At 43.9% G+C, this 19,522-nt stretch overlaps 1 long non-coding RNA gene across 11 annotated transcripts in view; it reads right to left on the bottom strand.

Moving 5' to 3' along the window:
* Window positions 1-318: 318 nt before the first annotated feature.
* The window catches only part of LOC129507223 (uncharacterized), a 44,145-nt gene continuing 24,941 nt past the window's right edge, over window positions 319-19,522 (bottom strand). For 5 of the 11 annotated variants that reach the window (XR_008663944.1, XR_008663950.1, XR_008663945.1 and 2 more), the window contains exon 3: window positions 319-14,492. This is a non-coding gene — a long non-coding RNA (uncharacterized LOC129507223). The remainder of the gene's footprint in view (window positions 14,493-19,522) is intronic. The other 6 variants (XR_008663949.1, XR_008663942.1, XR_008663948.1 and 3 more) reach the window with 6 other exon arrangements.

Here is a 19,522-nt window from a genome sequence, read left to right as displayed (position 1 = left end):
CTTCTGTTCATTTGATCTCAGTCCCTCCAATTAGTTGTTGCTACAGTGTGCAACTATTATCAAATTACCTTGTCAGTTATTCTGAACTTAATGTGTATGTGTGTATTTTCATATCAACCTGTCGTAGGCTTTTTCAGGTTAGTTATGGTATCTGTTCTCTTAGTACATAGATAATAATTTTCATATAGTAGTTGTTTAATAAATAAATTTTTAAAACTCTGGTCTCCAGTTGGACCATCCTTAAAATGGGTTTGATATCCCCTTCCCTACCCTAGTCAGACTAGACTAGAAGCTTCTAAAGACAGAAGTGGTGTCTCATCATAGGATATCACAGAGAGGATCCTCGTTGATATCTTCTACATGTATTCTTAGACATCTCACAACTGGTACTTCATTGTTGGTTTTTGATAAATACTCTATTGTGTTTAGGAAGTTTCCTTCTATTCCTGTTTTTATTTATTTGTTTGTTTATTTATTTATTATTTTTTAAGTAGGCTCCATGCATATATGGGGCTTGAACTCATGACCTCAGGAATGAGAATGACATGCTTTACTGAGTGAGCCCACCAGACACCCCTCTATTCCTGTTTTTAGAAAAAGCAAGATAATACAGTAGTTAAGAACACTGACTTTGTGCCTAGTACCCTAATTCAAATCTTGGCTCCAACCACTTTTCTAGTTGTATGGCCCTGGGCAAGTTATTTAGCTTCTTTGCGTGTCAGTTCTTCCATCTGTAAAGTAAAGCTATGCCTGTTAGGATAAAATTAGTACCTAAGTGTTAGGTATTTAGAACAGTACTTGGCCCATAGTACCCACTATAGCAATTATCATTATACTTACAGTTGATAAGTTCTATTAAGTTTTTAAAAAAATCTTGATATAATTTTATGGGTCACGTCCTTTATTTTTTTAATTCATAATTTTTTGAGAAATTTCCAAGTAATTGAAATTTCCTAGAAGTCCTGGAATAAAATCCATTTGTGTGTGGTGATTTTTTTTTTTTTTAAGTGGAGAACTAGATTGAATTTACTAAGGTTTTGCTGGCTTTCCAAAATGTATTTAGAGAGTGTATTTCTCTTTTATTTTCTGAAAGAGTTTGTATAACTTGGGAATTACTCATTAAAGGCTAAAAATAGTGGCCAGATCCTTTTTCGCGTGGGAGGGAATTGGGTAAGATGTAGCTTTAGCAACACTGATTTATTCAATGGTTATACTCTTTAGGTTTCTCCTTCTGTGTAAATTTTGGTAATATATATCCAGAAATCATTTTTATTGGATTGTTAAACATTGGCATGAAGGACTCAACTTTATTTTTTAAACATCAGACTGAATTTATACCCTGGAGATAGTTCAAGTGGTCAAATATGATGGTAAAGGTAGTAGGAGCTGGACGTTTACTCTCTTAGCTCTTATGGACAGAAAAAAAATATTCCACAGCTATACTCTATATCCCCAATCCTAATTATTCAGCTTTTAAATCTAGTAAGAAAGGTCAAGAGATTATGGGTACTAAAAAGTTACTGAGTATTATTCTATGTTGGGAGACATTTCTGTCAAGGCATTGACCTCCTGGAGTACCACAAAGGATACATTCAGGAAAACCTCTAGATGTTAGGGACAAATTGTGAGTAACCACAAGTAGCTTTTGCTTCATGGGGAAAAAAAATAACCTGACCCTAATATCAGGACATGTTCTAGCCTGGTAGGGCCTTGTGGAAGCACTTGTCCTAGCTGTGCAAAGGGGAAATGCCATGTCAAACTGGCTCCAAGTAACTAATGGTGCAAGTATTTGACTTAGGATAGGAAAATGTAGGTATTCCTTATGGAACCACAGCAATCTTCCCACTAATGTATGCACAGCACCAAGTAGGATGAGGTATAGACCTGCTTTTAAGGCATCCAAATGCTTTATATGAAACCACACATTATAAAGAATGGGGGAGAGGTAAAGGTGTACTTTACCAGCCCTGTCCCAAACAAGAAGATATATATAGCATATCTTTATCCATTCATCTATCAATGAACACAGGTTGCTTCTATATCTTGGTTATTGTAAATAATGCTACAATAAACATAGGGGTACATATATCACCTGAAGTATCTTTTGATCCTTTCTAATAACCTGAGAGACATGTCCTCAAAATACATTGTGAATTCCCAGAGGAAAGCATTGCATTACCGCCATTTTGACCAACAAGGTAAGACCTGAATAATTGGATATTGACTTCATTTACCCAAATATGAGTTGGAATTTCTTTGGTTTTCAGATATGATAAAGATGGAAATTGTTGAATATTTAGGTAATTGTGACCCTCAAAATAATCCTGATTGTTTCATTTTGGATTGGATGAATAGATTTTTGTCAGAAAAAAAAATATGCTTGTAGATAAAGGCAACAAGTTGGGTAAGGGACACTGGAATTTTATTTTTAAAATGGGTCCAAGTGCATCTTATGTTTTCTAAAATTTGAGAACAACTGTGCTAGAATACTAATGAATAATCATTATTTCCTGGGAGCAAATGTGGAGTTAACAGCTTGAATCAGAATTAATGACCTCTCCCCAAAATAATACAGTAAAATCAAGAATAAGTTGATCATAACTGTCTTAATGTACACAAATATTTTTCTTAAGAGTTTCCTGATGTAGTGGCCAAAGCGTCATGGACTTCAATTCTACATCCAGCACCAGTGGGTACAAACTTGTGTAAGTCTTGTTATTTCTCTGAATCTCTGTTTCTCAGTCTCCTCCTTAAAATGTACAGTGTTAAAAAAAAAAAATGTGGCAGTGTTGTGGTGCTACCTATGTGAGCTAAGAGATAGAAAGCTCCTGGTATGCTCTTATTTCATCTGTCTCTGACATTTCCTCTTGTCTAGTTGGCATCTTTCACTTAATACATTCAAAACAAAACTTGATCCTTCTCAGAACCATTCCTCTTTCAGTCTACTCTCTTTCTAAAAGGCAAACTTTGGTTGCTCAGATCAGTGAATATAGAGTCATCTTTAACCAACAACCAATTTATTAGCAAATCATGTTGCCCATGCCTTCAAAATACAGTTGACCCTTGAATAGCACTGGTTTGAATGGGTCCACTTTTATGTGGTTTTCTTTTTTCTTTCATTAAGTTTTACTGAAAAACTTTTAGAAATTTATGACCACTTGAAAAAACTCACAGAAAAAGAGTATAGCCGAGAAATACCAAAAAAAAAAAACAAAAAACAAAAACATTAATGTAAGAATACAATACAGGTGTGCTGGTGTGGAGGTGCTAGAAGTGCCAGCAGCAATGATGGGCAGGCCGGTGTGGGGAGGGGCACTAGGATCCCAGTGACGGGAACTCTACCAGAGGAAGACAGGAGAATCTGCACACTTCAGGTGGGGGCTCCATCTCAGAAGTGCTGGGAGCAGTAGGGAAGGCACAACTGGCATCTGCCTCAGCTGTAACAGGCCTTGTGTTGCAGAGTGTCTCTTCCCTGCCCGATTAGCGGGTAATCCAGGATGGGCCTTAATCCTATATGAACGGAGGCAGGGACTGCAGCTGCTTCTGGAGCTGGCCAGCCAGGAGTTGGGCGTCTTGTGCAGACTCCCTGCCTGGTGAGATGGAGGGGTCAGGGGCAATGGTTTGGGGACCCTGCAGGTAGCTCTGCCTACCTGACACTTGGGAGTGAGCTGGTAGACAGGGCTGGGGACAGTGTGAAGAGGTGATGGAAAGGGGCTCTGACAGGAGAGGAGGCCAGGTGAGCTATTTGTCCTCTGAGACAGAGGATGTACAGATGCTGCCCCCTCAATTGGAATCCAGGGTGGCCAATGGGCCCTGGTAGTCCTGCATCTCTCCCACTATGCATTCCTACTGGGGGCTGGAGGGACACCTGGGGGAGGAGCAGACCTGGCAGTAGGCAAGGGAAAGAATGGGAAGGCTGTATAATACTGTGGTTAGAGATGGTCTTCATGTCACTCAGAAATGCACTGGGCGTGCCCTGGAGTGCTGCTTTTTCCTCAAAGGCTAGGTCTTCAACAGTGATTCTTTTTTTTTAAGATTTTACTTATTCATGAGAGACCCAGAGAGGCAGCAACACAGGCAGAGGGAGAAGCAGGCTTCACGCAAGGAGCCCAATGTGGGACTCCATCCCAGGACCCCGGGATCACACCTGGGCTGAAGGCAGGCGCTAAACTGCTGAGCCACCCAGATGTCCCTTCAACAGAGATTCTCAATCCAGCTCAGGGTGTGGTGGTAGCCTCAGAGGGTCCCTTTGTCTTGTCCCCAGGGCTCCTTAGTCTTGTCTGCTGGTTGGAAGCACAAAAATCTTACTGAGGCCTACAACTGTCAAGTGCACCTGAGCTGTTCCTTTAGGTATGTTTCTGCCCCATGGTTATGTGTGCATCCTTTTATGCTGGCACTTTTTTTTTTTAAAGATTATATTCATTTATTCATGAGAGACACAGAGAGGCAGGCTCCCTGCAGGGAGCCCGATGTGGGACTTGATCCCGGGACTCCAGGATCATGCGGGAGCCAAAGGCAGGCGCTCAACCACTGAGCCAGCCAGGCGTCCCCCTATGCTGGCTCTTTCTCTGGGAAACCATCAAAGCTGCAGTTGGACACCAAAGGCCTCTCTGGCCTACTTTCAGTGAGGACATTTTGGAGCACCAAGGCCTGGGCTATGGCCAGAGAGTCTTTCTCTGTAGCTGTGAGAATAATGAGATGGAGCTGTTTGAGACCGTAGGGCAATTGTGTTTGAGACAGCTCCCAAAAGAGGTCGAGGTTTTTTCGTTGGACATAATTCTAGCTTTTCCTGGGTGGAGGTAACTCTGCAGGCCCCAAGCCTTTTGAGAACCCCAGAAACTGAATGAAGGCTGTGTCTGCCATGCCAAGAGGGCCCCTTCCCTAACAGCCCCGTCTGTCTCAGGCTGTGGGGTCCTTCTGCTGCTTGGCAATCACTTTCCCAGTCTTTCTCAGAGCCCTCAACATGACTTCTCTGTGGACTGACCTTGGGCACATTTGGGTGCTGTGGGTGGCATAGCGGGTACTACGTGCTCCTGTACTACACAGGGAGTGAGAATGCACAGTGTACAAGCTGAGCTGCTGGACATACTTGCATTGGGAGCAGATATCACTGCCTTTCCGATTGCCTTGCTTGCCAATTGAGGCAGAATCGATAGAGCCCCAAAACTCACATTGGAAAAGTGGTGCCGTGAAGTTAGCCCCCGTCTCCTGCAAGGGTTCATGGAGGCTCAGGGGACCCAAACACATGGGCAGCTGCCAATCAAATTGGGATCCTATAGTGTCCCCTCCTCGAATCCGGGCCTACTGTGTGCCCAGAGGGATGCGAAGCAGGGGGAAGTAAGCTCTCCCACTTGCATGAGCACTGGGGGGCCGGTGTCTTCACTCATTTGCCAGATGCCTGAATCAGATGTGGTCAGAACTAACCCCGAATGTCTCATCACACCTAGATAGTAGCAGAGGAAGCTCTCTTGCTGACTTTAGCTGTATGGGAGGGCAGGGCTGTGTCCTGCAGATGAGATGAAGAACAACTCTAAGGGCGTTCTTCAGAAATAAAACAGTGCATACGCCTCCTCCAGGCCTGCCCATGGTGGCTCTAAGGCACCCAGAGCCCCTGCCTCCAAGTTAAGCAGCTGCTGGAGGACGTAGCCCTTCATTCTCAGGTGTGTACATGGATTAGGTCCTGGGTCCCTGGGAGAGGTACTCCAGGCACCCTCCAGTGGCCTGCATAGATTTTGACCATCATCTTGTCTCTGTAGTCACGGGCAATAGCAGCTATCCCGGCATTTTGGCTGCTTACCCAGTAGACCCAACAAGGTGAAGTGATGAGCAACATATGCCCTTGTTTGCCTTACCCTCTTCATGCGAGGCACCACACATTTACATGTCTTTGTGTTCCTCCTATGAAACAGCATCTTCTGCTCTTTCTCTAGGCTCCTGTAATAGAGAAGTTTTTGGCCGCTGAAAGAAAGGGAGGAATCAAGCATGACCAGAGCCACTCATGGTAGGAATAGACCCATGTTGGGGGTGCCCAGGACACAGACTTCTCTGGGGCCCCTCCAGCTCAGCCCTTCAGACTCCCAGGCTGGCTCCCTGCTGGGCCATTCAGGACTGCTCACCATGAATCAGTGGTCCAGACCCAGGGTCAGGGGCCAGGGCAGTGCTAAAGGGGGTGAGGGGAGCTGCAGAGAGATTTCCTAGATCCTGAAGAGGCAAGGCCTCTAGTGCCTGGATGATACCACTTTCTTCAGGGGGAGAATCCTAGGAAGGGACAATGGGTGAGGGCTACAAAGCGGAGCTATATGGATTGCAGAGAGAAAGTGGAAAGAGATGAAGGAGGAAAATACATTACAGGCACCATGATGCTGGGTTCTTCTGAATCCTCAGAATCTGCAAAGTACTCGAGGGGATATGGCAGTGATGATGTGGGGGTGGCCATGGGAAGGGAAACTGCAGTTAGTGGAGGTGAGAACCCAGCCCCTGCTGCTCCAGGGATGAGGTACCCTGAATTCTGAATGATTCGTCCTCAGCTCTGAGTCCTCCCCCAGGCTCCACTTCCTCATGTCTACAGGGGAGAGAGTGGGTCTTTGCTTTCTGACCTGCTTTTCCAGAGTCACATTCTCTCAATGACAGGAATGGATGCCTGTGTCCTTCTGTCCCTCCTGCAGGAGATCACTGTCTCCATGACAGTCTGTGACTGATATTACCTTCCTGCCTCCTGGCTCCTTTCCTGGTTCCACTTCCTCTTCTAAATATGCTTCATTTCCTTTCTACTGTCAACCTCCACCAATCACATTGTTGTGGAATATGGAAGCATCAGAGGAAAGACAGTATGTGTGCTGGCACCCACCCACTAAATCCACGGGTTCCTCTTGTGTAGGGAGCAGCTGTCCTGGGTCAGGGATTGCTGAGGACCTTGAGGGAGAAAGTGCCAACCACCTCCACATAGCCAGTGTCTGTTCTGAGCCTGAGATGACCATACTCAGGAGACATTTTCACCTTAAGCAACCCCTTCAAATTCCTAGAACCGTTACAGAGGGTGAGGGAAAACTAGAGGATGGAATTGGTCCAATTTCTCTTAGTGTCTCAGTGAGACCCTGGGAAATGTACGGCCATGTGACCACATACAGTACCTGCCAGGGTTTGCCCTGACCATGGGAATGAAAGGACTGGGCTTGCCTAAGGATCACAGGGTGGTCGTGACAAGGATGTGATGAGGGCAAGACCAACACCATATGGCTGAAGCACTTGGTTCTAAGAGAAGCAGTGACCCTTAGACCCACTGGCCAGAGTCTCTGCCCTGAGTCTGGTTAATGCCAGGTGACAGCTCAGTGAGGCTGTGAGTACAAGTGTCTGCAACAGGACCACCAGTCCCTCACATAGTCCTCTAGAATTCCTGCCAGCCATGGAGCATCTGCAGTGCAGCTACACAGTCTTCCCTCTAATGGAAGCATATTTGCCCATCTCATGGGTCAGGTGTGGAGTCTGGGAAAGGACACTGGAGCATATGCAGAATGCCAGAGGGAATATTCTTTACATATCTAGGTGTGGGAGTGGTCTTTAAGGAGGAGCAAGCAGGACAGAACCATGATGTCACATGTCCTAGAAGTTGAATGGGAGGGAGTTAACTCTCATGTACCACATTAGAACTTAGTCTCTGGGTCAGGTGCCTGTGAGAGTTGTTGTGTCCCTCCCAGAATCCATTCATGATAAATCATTAAGAGAAATGTCCCCCAATCTCTCATACACAATTTCCAAGAACCGTCAAGCAAAGAAAACCAAGACTTGACATTTGGCAATTGTAAAGGTGTGTGTGTGTGTGTGTGTGCGCGCAGGTTTCATGGGAACGATAGAGTTTAGAGAGCAAAGCAAGGATACACTTTTTCAAAGGCAGCACACTCAAAGCCTACAGGCGCAATTCCTTTTGATATGTCATTCGAATATGAAATGAGCAAATCCGACTTCTACACATATTTCCCTGTTCTGACTTCATGTGCATCTTCATAGTCTCCAGATCATCAGATACAACCAAACTGCTACCTGGAACCCTCTCCCATTGTTTCCCACCTGAGTGCTGCTCCCTACCTGGAAAGTCGTCTCCCTCACTCCTGGGATCCTGGAGGCTCTCCACAATAAAATCTATAGACACATAAACATGAGCAATCCCGTTATTGGAGCGAGAAGCCCATTCCTCCTACTCTAGTTGAGGTTGTGGTGGGACATACAGCAACTCCCTGATTTTTTCTGTGTGTTTTCAGAAATTTGTTGGGCTTGGTGGAATTGGAATCCTTCAATAAGACATTGATCACAGTTGCATAGCTGAATTGTGATAAGAGCTGCCATGGGAATCACTGTTCACATTCTCAGTTTACAAGCCTATTATAGCTTTCACAACCAAACTTAGCAGCCCAATTCTAACTCTTATGGATACATGTGAAATGTGTCTAGTGTGACTGAACAATTTGGTGTTTTCTTTCATTATAATTAATACAGCTAATTAGTGATTGAATGAAATTAGTTATACACAGAGAGATATAGGCTAGTGGCTAGCACCCTCGATAGTAGAGCTGTAGAATCCAAAGATAAAGAAGACATAATTATCCGTCCCTCGTTCCTTGCTGACTAGTATGCTGGCCTGATGGGATCATTCATTTGCAGGTATTTCCTGGGCCCATGCACATATATCAGGTACTCTGTGAGGTCCTGGGACACCAGGTCTTAGAAGCAGAAATGTACAAGTCAATCCAACACCTACCAAAATCCCAATGTCATTTTATAGAAACAGAACAGATAATGCTAAAATACTTATGGACCTCACACAGCCAAAACAAACTCAAGCATGAGAAAAAAGTGGAAGCTCCACTCTTCCTGACTTCAAATGCAATTGAAGCTACAATACTCTAACAAATATGATACTGCCATAAAAACTGGCAGGGAGAACAATGGATCAGCATAAAGAACCCCAAAATAAACACACATACATGGGCACATTTTAAAAAATATTTAAATTCAATTTGCCAACATATAAAACCCAATGTTCATCCCACCACATGCCCTCCTTAGTGCCCATCACCCAGTTACCCCATCTCCCCACCTACCTGCCCTTCTACAACCATTTGTTTGTTTCCCAGTTAGGAGTCTCTCATGGTTTGTCTCCCTCCCTAATTTTTCCCCAGTCAGTTCCCCTCCTTTCCCTTATAATCCCTTTCACTATTTCTTATATTCCTCATATATAAGAAACCATATGTGAAACCATATGATTATTCTCCTTCCCCGACTGACTTGTTTCACTCAGCATAATGCCCTCCAGTTCCAGCCATGCTGAAACAAATGGTGGGTATTCGACCTTTATGGTGGCTGAGTGATATTTCATTGTGTGTATGTATGTGTATATATATATATATCTCACATCTTCTTTATTCATTTATCTGTTGAAGGACGTCGTGGCTTCTTCCACATTTAGGCTATTGTGGACATTGCTGCCGTGAACATTGGTGTGCAGGTGTCATAGTTTCTTACAGGAGAGTTTCTCTCATTACATCTCAATACCCAATTTCTCACCTTCTTCATTATTTACATTATCCCTGAGAAAGTGGGTGATGATAAAAAAAAAAGGAACATTGTCCTTCCTTGCTGCATCCACCTGCAATTAGAGAATAAATGTGAGGAATGTATCACAATATACAGTGTTTACACAGGTCTTTGGTTCTCTTTAGGAAGCCAAATGGGAACCAATGGTTGAGTCAATGGCCCTAGAACAAAACATAGAGGACATGAAAAAAGCTCAAGCATTTCACGCAAGATGTTGCAAGTCCATTTTGATCAGGGAAAATTCACTTTCAAGGACAAACATTGGGGAAAATGCTCACTACCGTACAGTTTGTAACTGATCTTGTCATCATCAAATACCCTATTGTACCAGGTATCAGGTATTAACACAGTCTTACTTGAAACTCTCTGCACTGAGATAATTCTATATATCATCTGAGATGTCCAGACTCATAATTTCATAGTTTAATTCTATTGAAGGAGAAAAAAAATGTCTCACACAAATGAGTTTACCTTGAAGGGGGCTGGGGCTTCTACCTCTGCTGTCCAAAGAAGATCTTCTGTCAGGTCCTCAGTGGGAGCTAGGAGGATACATGGAACTGCCAGGGCCCCAGTGATGGTGCTCAGCAACTAGTCAGGGAGCTTTGCTGGATGTAGACACTGTGGGAGTGTGCACATGGGATGAGTCAGTATGCACTGAACTGCCGCTGGGCCTTCCTCCCTGGTGGACAAAGGGAGGCAGAGTAGAGGAGGAGCAAAGAAATGAGAAAATGGACCTTGGCTTTCTTGCCAAGGGAAGCCTATTCAGTGTGAAAGCATTAGTCTAAAAAAGGGTAAACCCTAAAATGTATGCTACGTTGTAATGACAGGGTCCCGACCCCTCCTGTATCTTTGAGGTTCAGCTAAATTTCGACTCACTTCATTGAAAACCAGTTCTTCCCCGAGGATGCTCACGGTCTGCTACCATACTGATCATATCTTCTGTAAGATTTTGTACTGTACAGGGAGACTGAAATCAATCGTAGGCAAATACCCCATTGTAGTTGTTCACTAATCAATCATCCTAAAGAAAATCACATACGGAAGATTTGAAATATGGACATTCTAACATTTTAAAATAGTCATTTTTCCTTTTCATCTTTGGATTCCCCCAAATTAAAGAGGACACCTATGGAAAAGGCTTGACATTGCATGGCAGTTCTCTCAAGTCCATTCAGCAAATACAAAGTTATTTTTCAGGGGAGAAAAGTTTCTGTGAATGAGAATGCTCGCTACTCTACATGTTGCAACTGGTGCTGTCATTTTTATTACCTTTTGTTTCAAATGTCAGTTGATTATAGACTTTCACTCAACATGGCCCCAAACAAGGAAAATGCATATAGCATCGCTATTGTGCATTGTCAGATTCTATCTGCATAGGATAAAAGAGAGAGAGAGAGAGAGAGAGAGAGAGAGAGAGAGAGAGAGAGAGAGAGAGAGAGAGGCAAAGACACAGGCAGAGGGAGAAGCAGGCTCCATGCAGGGAGCCTGATGTGGGACTTGATCCCGGGACTCCAGGATCATGCCCTGGGCTGAAGGCAGGCACTCAATTGCTGAGCCACCCAGGCATCCCAAGAAGATTCCTTCTTGATTTGAAACACCATCTCCACTCATTCTCCTATTACTGAGCTCCCAGACACTTCCAGAGCAAAGAAATAAATTTTTTTCCAGTTTGTGTGCATTTAAAACCCTCAACAGACAGGTTTGTGTGAATTCCCTGAACATTTTTGCCTTGTCTCTCTACATGTGAAAGAATGGATTATTCTAAGTAATGAAGAAAAAAGAATATGTTCACCAGTGGCCTGGGTAAAAACATAACCAATGCTTTTCTAAACATATTTTAGATAAGCAACACTCGGATTATATGTGTGCTCTGGCTCCTAATTCTACACCTAATCACACCCATTTTGATCCTGTGGCCATGAGAACTTGCCATGGAAGGTATGTGCCCAGCCTTCAACCCAAGCACAAGTGAACATGATAGTATAAAGAAGAGAGTGTTGCTGATTTAAAGCATGTTTCACAATGAGAGAGGAATGCTAAATAAATTGCAGCAAGGTTTTGAAATTTCCACATGCATATATGAGTTTAAAACATTGCCACTAGTAGAATTACTATTCCAAAGTCTGTGATACAGGACATGCTGTCTTTCCACACAGGGCCAAGGGCAAGGTCAACATAGGCTGGACTCCTGCCTCCAGCACTATGTGCTACCTGGAAAGTAAACACATTTAGCAGGCCTTACAGAATGATGATAAAACAATGAAACACAAGGTCTACCTTAAATGTTGCTCCATCAAGGAATCTTATCCTCCATTCATACATTAAGATGCATAACTTCTATGCCCCTAGAGACTTTTACACTTTTCCCATAAAGCAATGCACATGCTTGTAACTACTGATGGATTATGTACAAAGCACCTGGTGATCACTTTTCCTCTTAGCCTTGAAGTTTAGCAGTGAAGGAGGTCAAAGCTATTTGGTTCCTTCCAGCTCTTTGCTCCCCTGAAGGGTGATGGATCATGCTGAAGAAGCCCAACACTGTCTCAAAACACAAGCCCATGTATCTTCCTTCCTTCAATTATAAATTATGAATTTATAAATCTCTCACAGAGAAATGCTTTTTTCTTAAACTTGGCATCATGATGGAAATAGCTGCAAACATGATTCAACTAGGGAGAATGCTCAACCGTTGGGTGGCTCAACGGTTGAGCGTCTACCTTTGGCTTAGGTTGTGATCTTGGACTCTCGGGATCAAGCCACATCAGGCTCCCTGTGAGGAAGCTGCTTCTCCCTCTGCCTGTGTCTCTGCCTCTCTCTCTCTCTCTCTCTCCCTCTCTCTCTCTCTCATAAATAAATAAAATTTTTAAAAAACATGATTCAACTGAGGAGAACCCATTTAAACTCTTCCTATATTTTTTCAAGATTTTATTTATTTATTCATGAGAGACACAGAGAGAGAGGCAGAGACACAGGCAGAGAGAGAAGCAGGTTCCTCTCAGGGAGCCTGATGTGGGACTCGATACCAGAACCCTGGGATCACAACCTGAGCCAAAGGCAAACATTCAACTGCTGAGCAACCCAGGCATCTCTAGACTCTTCCCACATTCTAATGGACTTGGATTTCCATATACTTTGCCCCAAGAATCCCAATGTTTTGGATTTGAGGATGCAGCTGCAGGCCTGGCTGGGATGCTGAGTAGTTTAGGGTACATGGACCCATTTCCTTTCTCATTTGTGAGAGAGGAGGAGGGAGCACACTGGGGTAACATTCCCTCTCAGGTTCCAGAATTTGCATGTTCCACAGAGTACAGAGTGGCCCTGGAGAGTGTGAGCAGGAGAGACTTGGTGACCCCAGTGAGCACATATGGAGATGGGAGGGTGGAGAGGGAGTGGGCTGATGGCAGTGGGAGCATTGTGTTCAGCATCTGCATGAAAGGGAACCAGGGTGGTGAGAAGAACAGTGAAGGCAGGAGCAGGTGTGGGGAGTGAGTGAAGGGAGCTAGCAAGTCAAACAAAAGAAGGTTCTGGAAGGATGAGAACAGGAGGCTTCTGTCTCTTTCCTTTTTGCAGGGACTGAGAAAAGAGCCCTGAAGTCAAGTGGATGGACTAGGAAGAGGGGAAAAAAGTGATATTAGCACTTATGTTACTATAAAGTATTATGCTGAGCTCCATCTGTATTTACATAAGAGGTAATCACTTCCTTCAGCACCATGTACAATTATGTAGATAATATGAATAAAGACCCAGGAGACTATCTGCAAGCACTCTGGGAATCTCAAAGACAGGAGCTGATTGAAAGAGATGGAGCCCTGGGGTGTTTTTAGAGCATCAGGGGCTCCAAGATAAGGGCATGTTAGGCTGTGTTCCTCATGGGTGTGCTGGAGGAGGACCATGGTTGAGAAAACACAGGCATTGCTTCTCCCAGGCGGTCATTGCCTGCTCTTCTCTGCAGCATAAAGCACTGTGTTAGGGGCACTCAGAAGCAATACCTAAATCTTCACACTCAACCCCAGCATCCTGCAAACCTTTAACCTAAATGTGCAAATAAGTAATTTTAGGATCCTTAGGTATCATGATTCAGGGGATCACAGATCTCTTCTTTGCCCTCTCTTTCACTTAGGCAACCTCTATGGTGATGTTTTTCGATTCTTCTGGTCTATCGTGGCCCCATTTCCACTCTGAAATTCCTATCTCCACCTGTACCACTATGGCAGACCTCCTGATTCTTATTCAGCATGTACCCAAAGGCAGTCTAATAGCGCAGTCTCAACATTCCTAAAGCTGAACAACTCTTCTGCGAAGTCTCCCCCTGTCTATCTACCTTCGTTTATACCCTCTCTGCTAATAGCATGTCCATCCTTCCTGACAGGACAGGAGCCTTGAAGTCAGTGTGGGGTGACAAATGATTTCACATCCCACATCCAAACTGTGGCCAAACCCTGTCAGGTCTATCACCAAAACATATCCAGTGTCGTAACTCTTATCACCACTCCATTGCACCAGTCTGGTCTGAAACCTCCTCTTGATTAGCCTGAATTATTGCCACATTCTTGTGACAAGGCCCCTTCATCTCCTCTTGCCTTGATGCACAAAGCCTGGTTTCAACAGAGCTGCCTGAGTCACTCATATAAACTGTGGATCATGTCCCTCTTCTGCTTAGAATGCTCCACTGGGTGGTGTCTCACTCAGTGGCCTCCGTGACCCTACACAGAGGGGCCCCACTTCATCTGCCTTTACCCCTGTTCCCCTCCTCTCACTCACCTCACTCTGCCTCAGGACGTCCCACTGCTGCTGGGACGACCAGGCAAGTCCCTGTCCTCAGGCTTCGCGTATGTTGCTCCTCTTCCTTCAGCATCTTCCTCTGCTGGGCTAGGCTGGGTCATATCCATTCCTTCTTAAGGTCTCTGGAGGAGTGTCACCTTCTTAGTAAATTAATCCATTTTAATATGTAGCTCCTTCCCTACTCTCAGTTTGCCTTCCTGACTTCTCTTTCTGTTTCTAAAATGCAATAACATTTGCAGATTCCTTTGTTTATCCTCTGCCACCCTTCATGTGAATGAAAACCAAACAAGATGGATTTTTTATGTGGTTTTCACAGCTGGTCCCCTAGGAAAATCCATTGTACATCATCAATACTCAAGAAATCCACATAAAAAAAAAAAAGAAATCCACATAAAGTGAAGGATTGACCTCATGCTCATTATCCCTGACATCACAATGTCCAGTTAAAATGGGCTCCACAGGGATCCCTGGGTGGCTCAGTGGTTTAGCACCTGCCTTTGACCCAGGGCGTGATCCTGGAGTCCCGGGATTGAGTCCCACGTGGGGCTCCGGGCATGGAGCCTGCTTCTCCCTCCTCCTGTGTCTCTGCCTCTCTCTCCCCCTATGTCTATCATAAATAAATAAATAAATAAATAAATAAATAAATAAATAAATAAATAAATAAATAAATCTTTTTAAAAAATGGGCTCCTCAGCCCTTAGCTATGCTCCCAAACTCCCTACACTCTGTGCTTTCACAAAGACCTCCTTCCAGGCTGACATCAGTGTCATTCTCTTACCAAGATATGACTCACATGTCACCTGCGACATCTCTCTTTACCATTCCTTCTTTCTGTTCTCAATTTTCCTTACCAGGAGTCTCTAGTGTATACTTGAGTGATTGCTGTCCACGCTTCATTCCTCCTACCAAATGCTCATTTAACTGAGACCAAACCAGCTCTCTTTCTATGGTTGTTTTAAATTCCCTAAAACACACCTTTATAGAAATATAAATGGTTAATTATGATAAAACTTATAATTTGTGGACAAGATCCTTTATTGTGGTTTCCTCTAGAACTGGGCAAGGCGTGGTTAGCAGTCTCAAGATCGGCTAGTTGGAGTTGGTTCTGTGGTCTCTGGTGCATAGAGGTTTCCCCTGCTGTCTGGTATGTGGCCCTGGGTGATTAGGCCAGAGGGCACATGGCCCAGAGTGTGAGAGCCATAGAGTGGGCACCTGGAAGTGTGGGATATGGATGACTGAATGTGTTTGAGAAGCATTTCTGGCAGGAGAGAAATGGGCAAGCAGTAGGCCACAGTAACTTTGGGCATGACATAGGATCCTCCAGAACATGTGTGTCCAGAACAGTAAGTGCATGTATGCAGACAGTAAGGCCTCAAGTTAATGGAAGCTAGATACATGGTCAGTACAAGGGCTCAGCTCATATGCTACCTCCTCAGAGAAGTCTCCCCTGCCTGCGTGATCTACAGAGGCAGCCTGTTTGCCCCAAGTCTCCCTAGCAGTTACCTCCTTCATAGAACTCAGGGCTGGTCTTCCTTCTCTGAACCTGGCTGTGGCTCCCCTCATGCAGAGGACAGGTCTTTGGGTGGTTATGAGGCCCTGCATATCTCTTTTCCCATGGCTGCTCCTCTCTCTCCCATAGCAGCTCCCACTATACCTCTTGATTTTTCTGAGCCCTGCTTTTGTCTCCAGACACTGACCCCTTTCACCATGCTGGGTGATGCTTGTTTTAGTGTCCTCTGCATGGTGTCAGCTCCACAGGAGCAGCAGGGCTGTTTGTGTGTCTTACTCATTGATGTGCCTGCAGCCTGGGTCAGTGCCAGCCACATAATAGGGGCTCAGGAACAAGGAATGAACAACTCTTATCACTACTTGAAATGGCCCTGTTTGTGTTTTCACGTATAGAAGTTGTCTGTGCCTCTGGAACATCAGAGATTGGGACTTTAGAAGCTGAATCCCTACCCTCAACATGGGCCTGGCACATGCTACCTACTCAATAAGCACTTGGGGGAATAAATGTGCCAGTAAACACAAGGAACTAACAATGACATACACAGATATTGACATCAAGGGACTGTTGAAAACAAGACTACAGGCTCAGAATGGAGTTGTTTATGTTAAGCCCCACATCACCAAACTGAGAATTGACTTATTTACCATTTTGGCTGTTCTAGACATGGAATCTTAACCAGCTACTCAGGAATTACCTCAACAGCACTAGTTAGGTAACTTGCATGATAGACCCTGCTTCCTCTAATGGAAAATAACCTTGCAGTAATCAACCCTCTTTTTACTTTGTGTACCACCCTAGTCCCACCAAGTTCTAACTACTCCCACCAGGTTCTGGACACTTGAGCTCCTTTGTATCTGCTAGACTGGATGCTGCCTAATTCACGAATCCTTGCATAAAGCCAACATCTTTAAAATTTAGTCAGTTGAAATTTGTTAACAGAATTTACAGTCCTTTTTAAAATTAGATTTTTCTTTCAAGAGATTATTATAGTCAGAAGGGGTTATTATGTAATAATGAGGAAGTAATCCTCAAACTCATGATTACAAACAACATTATCATCTCACATGGTTCTATGAGTAGTCTGGGCTCAGTTGGGTGGTTCTCGCTTAGAGTTTCTCATGCTCCTGCAGGCAGAAGACATCTGTGGCTGCATCAACTGAAGACTCCACTAGGTTACCTCACAAGGCTGGCAGGTGAAGCTGCTGGTTTCCTGGGAGCTCCGGTGGTCAGTGAAACAAAGTGTGAGCATCATTTCTTTATGTGGCTCAGCCTTCTCTCAGCACAGCCTGGGCTTCCATGGACAGCAGCCCAAGAACAGTAGTTACAAGAGAAAGTGGAAGCTGCCAGATTTCTTAAAAGCAAGCCCAGAACTGGCCCAGTGTCATTTGTGTCACTGTCAAAGCAGTCACAAGGCAGCCTGTATTCATGAGGATGGAGGCACAGTCCCCACCTCTGAGAGGAGTAGCATATTGCATGTGTATAAGGACGAGGAATTCATGGTGGTGGTCTTTGGTGCTGAGTCAACATAAAGATTTCATGATGAATATTACAATCAATCTGGCACTGGGCACAGGGCCCAACATGGCCTATATGTCTTTGGGAGCTCATAGTCCAGAATGGGAATCAGATACATAAACAGATCATTCTAAAACCCTCCATGAAGCAGTAACTGGTGTAGGGCTTATCCTCACCACAAACACCTGGAAACTGGAAAAAATATATGAAATAGCTCTTCTTGGCCATTGGACTACAGTCTGCTGATACTGGTGGAGACCATCCAAGGACAAGTCTGGAATTTGGTGGTGGTGGGGCTGGAGGGCTGTTTCATTTTTTTTTTTTAATTTTTATTTATTTATGATAGTCACACAGAATGAGAGAGAGAGAGAGGCAGAGACATAGGCAGAGGGAGAAGCAGGCTCCATGCACTGGGAGCCCGACGCGGGATTCGACCCCGGGTCTCCAGGATCGCGCCCTGGGCCAAAGGCAGGCGCCAAACCGCTGCGCCACCCAGGGATCCCTGGAGGGCTGTTTCAAAATGCTCACAGAGTACACCTGGATTTGGACCTTGTCACCCAGACACTGAAATTTCTTGTGATTTACCAGTTGAGGAGGAGGTAAGTGGGTTGTATTTCTAGAATGGAGACTGAAGGGGATTATATGCCTGGATTGGGAGAAAGCCTGGAGTTTCTAAATAAAGGAGGTTACTTGAAGATATTCTAGAATTGTATAGATTTTCCCACATTGCATTATAGTTGTTATTTGCTCTTTCACTGAGCTCTGCTAAGGATGTGACAGTAGGTATTGGCTTCATGGTGTTGCCCATCACTGGAATTTGTTCTTCTATTTGTGAAGAGACAATGGATTGCCTCAGTTATGTTTGGGGTCTGTTCTGGTCCCCATGCCCTTTGGCCCTTTCGTCCCTGTGTTCTTTGTCCTATTGGGGCAGTGTTGGTGTTGAGTAGCTAGATCTTAATTTTTTTTTTTTTTTTAGATCTTAGTTATATTGAACAGGGCTTCTGTTTTTAGTTCTTAGAAGAAAGAATAAAGTTACAAGAAAGCTAATTTCTATTTATTCAATTAATAAATATGTATTGAGTTCCTACATTGTAGGTGCTGAGGATTCAATACTGAGTCTCAGCTCTTATAGGCATTATACTCTAGTGGAGAGAGAAGAACAATGTGTAGAATATATAAAAATATGTCAAGTGATGATAAGAGCTATGAATTAAACTAAAGCAGGTGACAAGAGATTTGGGGAATGGAGTGGGGGCTGCTACTTTAAATGGAGTGCTCATGGTAGGCCTCCGATAAAACAACATTTGATCAGTTTGATTCTACAATCAATTTTGGTGGATTTAGATTCAATCTGGTATTGTATCTCTTAAGGTAATGTATACAATCTCAGAATCCTGCTAGGTTCTATATGATAGGCTATTGGACATGCCACTAACCCTACATAAGTTGACTGAGCCTCTGTCATCAAAGATTCATTTTTTTTTCAATTTCCTCTGTCAAAAGAATTGGAAAATTGTTCATTCAATTGATTTTTAATTTCTGCCTGATTAGATCTAAATTCTGCAGTCATGAAGTCTCTTGAGTCCTTTATGCTTTTTTCTAGAGCCACCAGTAGCTGTATAATAGTGCTTCTGAATTGGCTTTCTGACATTGAATTGTAATCCAGATTTTGTAACTCTGTGGGAGAGAGGGCTGTTTCTGATTCTTTCTTTTGAGGTGAGGTTTTCCTTCTAGTCATTTTGCTCAGTGCAGAGTGGCCAAAAACAAGTTGTATTGGGAAAAGGATAAAAAGAGAGGAGAGAAAGAAGGAAAGAAAAAGAAAAAAGGAAGAAAAAAAGAGAAAAAAAAAGAAGAGAAGAAAAAGAGAAAAAAAAGGGGGGGAAGCAAACGGAAATCAAAAAGCAAAAAAAAAAAAAAAAAAAAAAAAAAAAACAAGGGGGAGTATCCTCTGGTTCTGTATACTGTAAGTCCCTTGACTTCCCCTGGAACTTTCCAGTGCTGCTTGGTCAATAATTTGTTTTTCCCCTGTCCCTCTATCTAGTCTTCTGGGGGAGGGGCCTACTGTGCTGATTTTCAGGTGTGAGCACTTGGGGGAGCTGCTCAGCCCCCTGCCTGGTGCAGGGCTCG

Source organism: Nyctereutes procyonoides, unplaced genomic scaffold, assembly GCF_905146905.1.
Source record: "Nyctereutes procyonoides isolate TBG_1078 unplaced genomic scaffold, NYPRO_anot_genome, whole genome shotgun sequence".
NCBI lineage: Eukaryota > Metazoa > Chordata > Mammalia > Carnivora > Canidae > Nyctereutes > Nyctereutes procyonoides.
This window is presented reverse-complemented; position numbering and strand designations above follow the sequence as displayed.